The following is a 7,448-nucleotide window of genomic DNA, read 5'->3' on the forward strand; positions in this document are numbered from 1 at the left end:
GTCCACCTTTTTTTTTGGGGGGGGGAAGACTATACTGCCTTACACTTAAAAGGAGATTTTGTCGGTGCACTGCTCTAAGCTAGCCTTACTACTGTCTCCCGACTATCACTTAACAACTGTTATCTAGGCTGTATTTTGTGTTGTATCTACCCCACTACTGATTCTTAAGCTGCGTACACACCTGCAATTTTTCTCGTTGGAAAGGATCTTTCACGATCCTTTCCAACGAGAAAAGACTGCACGATGCATGAACGATGCTGTACATACAGCACCGTTCATGCTCTATGGAGAGGGGAGGGGGAGAGCGACGGAGCGGCACCCTGCTGCGCGCTCTCCCCTTCCCTTTCATTAGGATCGGTCGTCGTCCATCGTCCAGGGATCCGCCAGGACGGTCGTCGGCCGATGGACGACGACCGACTGTACACACGGCAGATTTTCGCCCGATAATTGGCCGATACCGATTATCGGGCGAGAAAAATTTGCCGTGTGTATGCAGCTTTAGAATGTTACTACATGACCGTTATCCTGGATGGCTGCTGTATGTAAAGTTATACTGTTTTGAACTTGAACTGTCATGCTGATTTTGTACTGTATTGCACTTACCTTGCTGCTGTTTCTCTGTTTTTTAATAAACAGTTGCTAATTTGGATGCTAATTCAGATAGATTACCATGTTCCTGGTTTCTCTAGCTTCCCCAGGGGGGGCCTGCTTCTGTGCTCAGCTTGCACTGGGCGGGGTGGTGGGCTTTCCCGGGTGCTATAACCCCTCAAGTGGTCAGCGCTGACCGTTGAGATTATATTCACTTGTTTCTGGCCTTGTTGCCCCTCTGTTGTGGCCCTCCGGGTCTTTTGCCCCTCTAGGAAGGTACGTTCACCCACCAGTTGGTTTTGTCCCCAGACTCCCCGTATGCGGGGTCAGGGTTCGGCGAGTGTCAGACCTCCCCGGTTGCCGAAGTGCGACTTAATGTTCACTGGTTGCCTTTCTTTGTTAGGTTCTTTTTTTTGTCCTCGACCCTTTTGTGCATTTCTGCCCTAATCCTATATCCTGTTTTTTTGGAAGTGTGACAAGGTGCTTGACTACACCTGGGCTAATGTTACTCTTAGTCCACCCACAATTGATTGTCCTGCCTGGCTGAAGGGGAAAGCCATTGTCTCTAGGTTCCTACATGTTTTCTATGGCTGCTAAAATATTGTCCTTTAATGTTAAGGGTCTGAACTCCAACAGGAAGCGGAAGCTGGCCTTTAGAGAATTCAAGCATCTTTCTCCTGAGGTCGTCTTCCTACAAGAAACACATTTTGACAGTACGGGCTCCTTTAACTTTGCCTCAAAACTTTTTTCTCAGGTGTACATGGCTAATTCACCTAGTAAAAAACGGGCTGGTGTCGCCATTCTCATGAAACCCTCCTTTAAGTTTTTATTGTCTCGTTCGATAGTAGACCCAGAAGGCAGATTCCTTATTTTCCATGGAACCCTAAAAGGGTACATCCATTACTTTATGTAATCTATATGCCCCAAACGTTGGCCAAACCTAATTCCTCTCTAAAACGCTAATAAACTTGGAGGAATTTGACCAAACTTTTTTTGGTAGTCGGAGGAGATTTTAATTTATTGTTCTCCCCGGTACAGGATAGGCTTACTCTCCATGAAGCCACCCCCTATTCACAATTGATCTAGCATTCTTAGGTCTTTAGACAGCTGATCCGCAAACACCAGCTTTATGATAACTGGCGGATTCATCACCCCACGGGGAAGCAGTTTTCTTTTTACTCCCCTCCTCACTGTACCCACACGCGTATAGATTATATCTTCACCAATCTCCCACTACTGCGGAACAGTGTGTCTTCTGAGATCCACCCTATAACCTGGTCGGATCATGCCCCGATTACACTAGATGTTGTTCTCTCCCCGGCCACTGCCCGAGTCTGTCACTGGAGATTAAATGAGTTTTTGCTCAAGAATGAAGGCACCAAATCAGCGCTAACTATGGGATTGCAACATTATTTCCAGGATAATAAGGGTTCAGTGGTGCATACATCAACACTTTGGGAAGCCCATAAGACTGTTTTTAAGGGACACTGTATCTCTTTAGGCTCCCGGCTTAAGTGGGTCTCTAATCTGCAGTGCACAGTTACTACGCATGCCCTACGCCTTGCGGAAGCGAGTTATGCTCGCAAACCATCTCTGGGCCTTCTTTGTGAATTAACTACCCTTCGGTCTAAACTACGGGCCCTGGAACTATGGAAGGTTAGTTGGATCATGCAGGGAACCCGACAACTGTACTACTACAAGGGTAAAAAAGCTGACACACTATTGGCGCGCAAATTGAGGGACCTGAAAACTAATGCCTCTCCAGCTATTAAAGATGAGAGTGTGGTGGTGAGATATGACCCCTCCCACATTGCCTCAATGTAGCAATGTGAGAGGGGTCATATCTCTTTGAGGCTTATAATACAAATCTATATCAAACATTACACTAAACCCAAAACCTCCCTAAGAGGTGATTTACAATTGAAACTTGACTCATACCTAGTTGCTATAGACCCAAACTCAACCCAGAACATTTGGAACTGCTTAATAGCCCTATCACAGAAGCAGAAATTTTGAAAACAATTGGACAACTGCCTTCTGCAAAAGCTCCGGGACCGGATGGGTTACCTTACTTGTATTATAAAACTTTCTTGCCAGAACTCCTTTCACATCTTTTGACATTGTTTATTGAGTTTTTGAACAGTAAACCCATCCCTCCGTCTATGCTGGCTTCCCACATTACTGTAGTATCTAAGCCGGGCAAAGACCCCATGGTTTGCTCAAGCTATAGGCTTAAACTCAGACCTGAAAATTTTCACAAAAATACTAGCTACCCGGCTATCAAAACTCCTCCCTTCTCTCATCCATGGGGACCAGACTGGTTTCATACCTTTTCATCACGCTAGTGACAACACTAGGGGAGTAGTTATTATTATTGACATTATTAACAAGAGGAAAACGCTATCAGTAGTGCTTAGCCTAGACGCTGAAAAAGCATTTGACCGCCTTAGTTGGCCGTTCATATTTCTACTCTACACAAATTGGGCTTTTGTGGATCCTTTATGACGGCAGTTAAATCGCTACAAATCCCCCTTGGCCTCAGTTAAACCATCCCACGCTTCCTCCTCATCATTCCCTATTAGAAATGGTACCAGGCAAGGATGCCCTTTGTCCCCCCTGCTCTTTGCTATATGTATTGAACCCCTGGCAGCCTACAACCCCGACATCAAGGGCGTATCAGTTAAGGGAAAGTCGTATAAAATTTCATTGTATGCAGATGATGTTCTCTTGACTTTACCTTAGCCAACCACTTTCCTTCCGAATTTGTGGAGAGAACTACATACATATGGTGAGGTATCCAGTTACAAAGTTAATGCATCTAAATCAGAAGCCTTGTCTTTTTATATGTCTCCCACACAAGTATCGGCTCTGCGGTCCTCCTACACTTTTGCATGGAGAGACCTCGCCCTCCGGTACTTGAGGGTCCAGGTCACCCCTATGTATAATCAGTTATACTCCCACAATATTCCATCATTAATCAGAGAGCTTCAGTCTCTCTTAAATAAATGGAAAAATTACCGCTTGTCTTTCCTGGGACAGATAGCTGCCTTAAAAATGATGCTCCTACCAAAATACTATATGTTTTTGAGACCCTGCCAGTTGGGGTACCATCAGGAGTGCTAAAGAAACTACAGTCTGATTTCCTAAAATTTTTTTGGGCATACAAGAGGCATAGACTTGCTAAACATGTTGTCTGTACGCCCAGAGAACTGGGGGGTATGGGAGCCCCCGACCTACACAAATATTATCTAGTGGCTCATTTAAGATATATTCTGTTGTGGACGTCACCCCACCCCACCAGTGTTTGTAGGGATCGCTCCTGCACACCCTAATGTGATGCTTTGGAGTTCATCTCTGTTCCTGATTGACAGTGACCTTCCTGCACCCATGGTTTTTACACGGAACCTGTGGCGGTCATGCAGGGATAGATATGGCCTTTCATCCAAGGCTTGAAAGCTAACATCAGTGATTAACACCCCACAAATTCCAGATAGTTTGTCGGGGGTCATGTCGGGGCCATGGAGGGAGAGAGGCCTTTTTCAAATCAGACATCTGTTACACCCTGTGGAGAAATGTTTGCTTACTTTTGAAAAACTCTGTGATAAGGTTGAGCTCCCTCGTACTTCATTTTAAGCATACTTACAAATTAGACATTTTATCCTAGCTCTGCAGCCCTCTGCTACGTTCCAGCACATGACCTCTTTTGAGAGATTGTGCACGGAAGGCCCATATTCTAAAGGTGTTGTCTCCTCTGTATACCGCCTCCTGCACACTTTGGTTCGGGCAATTTCAGGCAAGTTCAAATACATGCTGCAATGGGGGAAGGTACTGGGGCAGACTCTGGACTTGGATGACTGGCAGGAGATTTGGGAAGCCGCTAATAAGAGTTCCATTTGTATGTTATATAAGGAAAACTTATATAAAATCATCCTCAGGTGGTACCATACCCCAGTTGTACTCCAGCGGCTATTTCCGGGTACTGACCCTAACTGTTGGCATTGCAGGGACCCCCAAGGCACTTTGGAGCACATCTTCTGGTCCTGTCCTATCATTAAAGGCTGTTGGTCTCGAGTTAACACATTGGTTTCAGAGGTGGTTCAGATGCAGGTATCTCTAGATCCTCTGACCCACCTTTTGGGCCAACCACTCAAGATGCTACCCAAGTTTGCTCGCAAACTGGTATCGCATATTTTGGTAGCTGCACGAACACTGATCCCTACTAAATGGAAGGCTACTCTACCCCCCTCTATGGAGGACCTATATAAGAGAATTCAGGAAGGGCGACTTATGGAGTACCTTACCGCTCTCCTTAGAAACACCATGGATAAATATGAAAAAACGTGGGAAGGCTGGGACCAATAATATGCTTGATTGTCCAGTTGATACCCAGAGTCTTAATGACTTAGGCTGTAGTCACACTCCTTACTCCTACCCTTTCCCCGCTCCCTTTTGTTCTTTCAGTTTGGTTCTCAGGAAATTTGCACTCATTCTACTGTATGTATGTATTTCATAATTTTTGTTGTAGATTTTTCTGTATTCATTTATGGTTTATTCCATGGTCAAGATCCACTGTTACCTGTTTTGTAACCCTGTTTTGTAATTCTGTTGAAAAATTCTCAATAAAAATACAATCTCAAAAAAAAATGTATTTAATTTTTGTTCAGTCACTGGAAGCCCCATTTATGCTCCAAGTCATTTAAATGATGCTTATGCAGGTCTGAAGACATTCATTTTTTTGTCTTATTAAAGGGTTTAATATAACACCACATACACTGTAATTGAAGTAATATAGTTTACAGACTTTATTAGAACATGAACATTTCAATAAAATGAATAAACAACAATAGAAAACAATAAAAAACTGATCTTCCTAATTGCTTGTACATGATAAATTGACCATATACTGTATAACACAACTTGCAAGAGTTATTATTATTCATAAGTCATACATGTTTCCTTTAAAAAAAAACCTTTCAGCAACATAAAAAATTAATGTAAATCTACTGGTACCGTATTTGACGAATTGCTTTGTTTACATCTAGATTTGCTCATTTGTAAGTTTTGAGATGGTATATCATATGAAACAAACGTTTTCATTAGATGATATTAAGATATTCTTTTTCTGTCAACAGGTCAATGGTGACGTGAATCACAGTGCCTCTCAATCTTCCAACTTTCCCACTAATAGTCATCATGGTCATCTCATGTGCAAGATTTGTGACACCTGCTTTTTTAGTGTGAACTACTGTGGTGTCTTTCCCTGGAACACCCAGCACCATAAGACTTTGATTCAGTTCCATGAAGACAGTCCTGCAGAGAGCTGAGAAGTCACTTTGGAATGTTTAATTACAGCAAAAAGGTGTCACCAAAGTGTCCTGGAAAAAGCTGGATATTTGCCCTGATTTGGTGGTTTACTTAAAGCAGAACTAAACCCAAAACTAACCCAAAACAATAAAATCACGCTTACCTTCAATCCCTTCTTCCCCTTTAAGTAAAGTGAAAATTATGAGTTTAGGTATGCTTTATTGGTAAGGGAAGTGGCTGTTCCGGAGGAGGAGGACCAAAGGTGCCTGGTGGACCAGGTGGACACATAAATAATCTTGGATTAGTTATACCTGCAAAAGGAGAAAGAGGACATCTGGGTCAAGTAGGTGTACTGGATCTGTCATCAACAAGACTTGGCAGAAATAGTGAGCATTAACACCAGGATTGCTAACTTCACCTATTGTGGACATTTGGTCAGTCTGCCTAGTTTTTCTTGACTGTGATGCACATTTAATGCTTTTTGCAAGGCATAACAGCACGATTCTGACATAAAGCCTTTGTTTTGGAAAATAATTTATGGGTTTCCTATACTCTGAGCCAACAAATACTAATGTATACCCCTTTCACTTGTTATTAGCATGATTCTCATAAATTTTCAAACCCAAAATATCCAAAGAGTAAACAGCATTAGTCAAGTCTTCATCTGTGCCAACCATGCCAAACTTATCTTGGATAAAAAAAATCCTTTCTCTACATCATGTAAAATGGACCTTGCAGGATCATGCATGTAACGGTTGTCACAATTGTCTATTGAAATCTTTATGAGATCCACTCTGTGACCTATCATCTGACTCAAATCCCTCCTACACTTTGGGCTCTGTACAAAGCATTTCAGGAACTGCTGTCCTTGAGCTTAAAATTCCGAAAGAAGAGAGCCAGAGTTATGAAATAACACATTTATTCAACATATTCCCCCCTGAGACTGATGCACTTGGTACAGAGTCGTTGCAGCTTTTCTAGAACGTTCAAATAAAAGTCCTTTGGTTGAGCCAAACCAGCTCTCAGCATCATCTTTGATGTCAGAAATGTCCTCAAATTCGGGAACATGTATTAGTCCGAAGGGGCCAGGTCAGTAAGGGGGATGGTGGACCAATCGGAAACCCAGGGTGTTCAAGTTGGCAGCAACAACTTTGGACGTGTGCTCAGGTGCGTTGTCCTGCAAAAAAAGCATCCCTTTGGTCAACTTTCCACGGCATTTTGTCTTAATTGCCTCGTCCAGCTGGTCCAGGAGGTTAGCATAATACTGTCCGGTGATACTAGAGCCCTGAGGTAGGTAGTCCACCAACAGAATACCATCTTTGTCCCAGAAGACGAACACCATGACTTTTTTGGCCGACTTCTAGGTTCAGAACTTCTTTGGCCGCGGGGACCCGCCGTGGCGCCATTACTTTGACTGTTCCTTGGTTTCAGGATCATAGATGTGGAGCCAGGTTTCATCCTCAGTCACTAACCTAGCCAAAACCTCCTGTGCAGCTTCAAAATAGGCCAAAACGGCTTTGGATGCTTCAACTCGTTCGTTCTTCTAATCACTGTTC

Source organism: Pyxicephalus adspersus, chromosome 5 (assembly GCF_032062135.1).
Source record: "Pyxicephalus adspersus chromosome 5, UCB_Pads_2.0, whole genome shotgun sequence".
Taxonomy (NCBI): domain Eukaryota; kingdom Metazoa; phylum Chordata; class Amphibia; order Anura; family Pyxicephalidae; genus Pyxicephalus; species Pyxicephalus adspersus.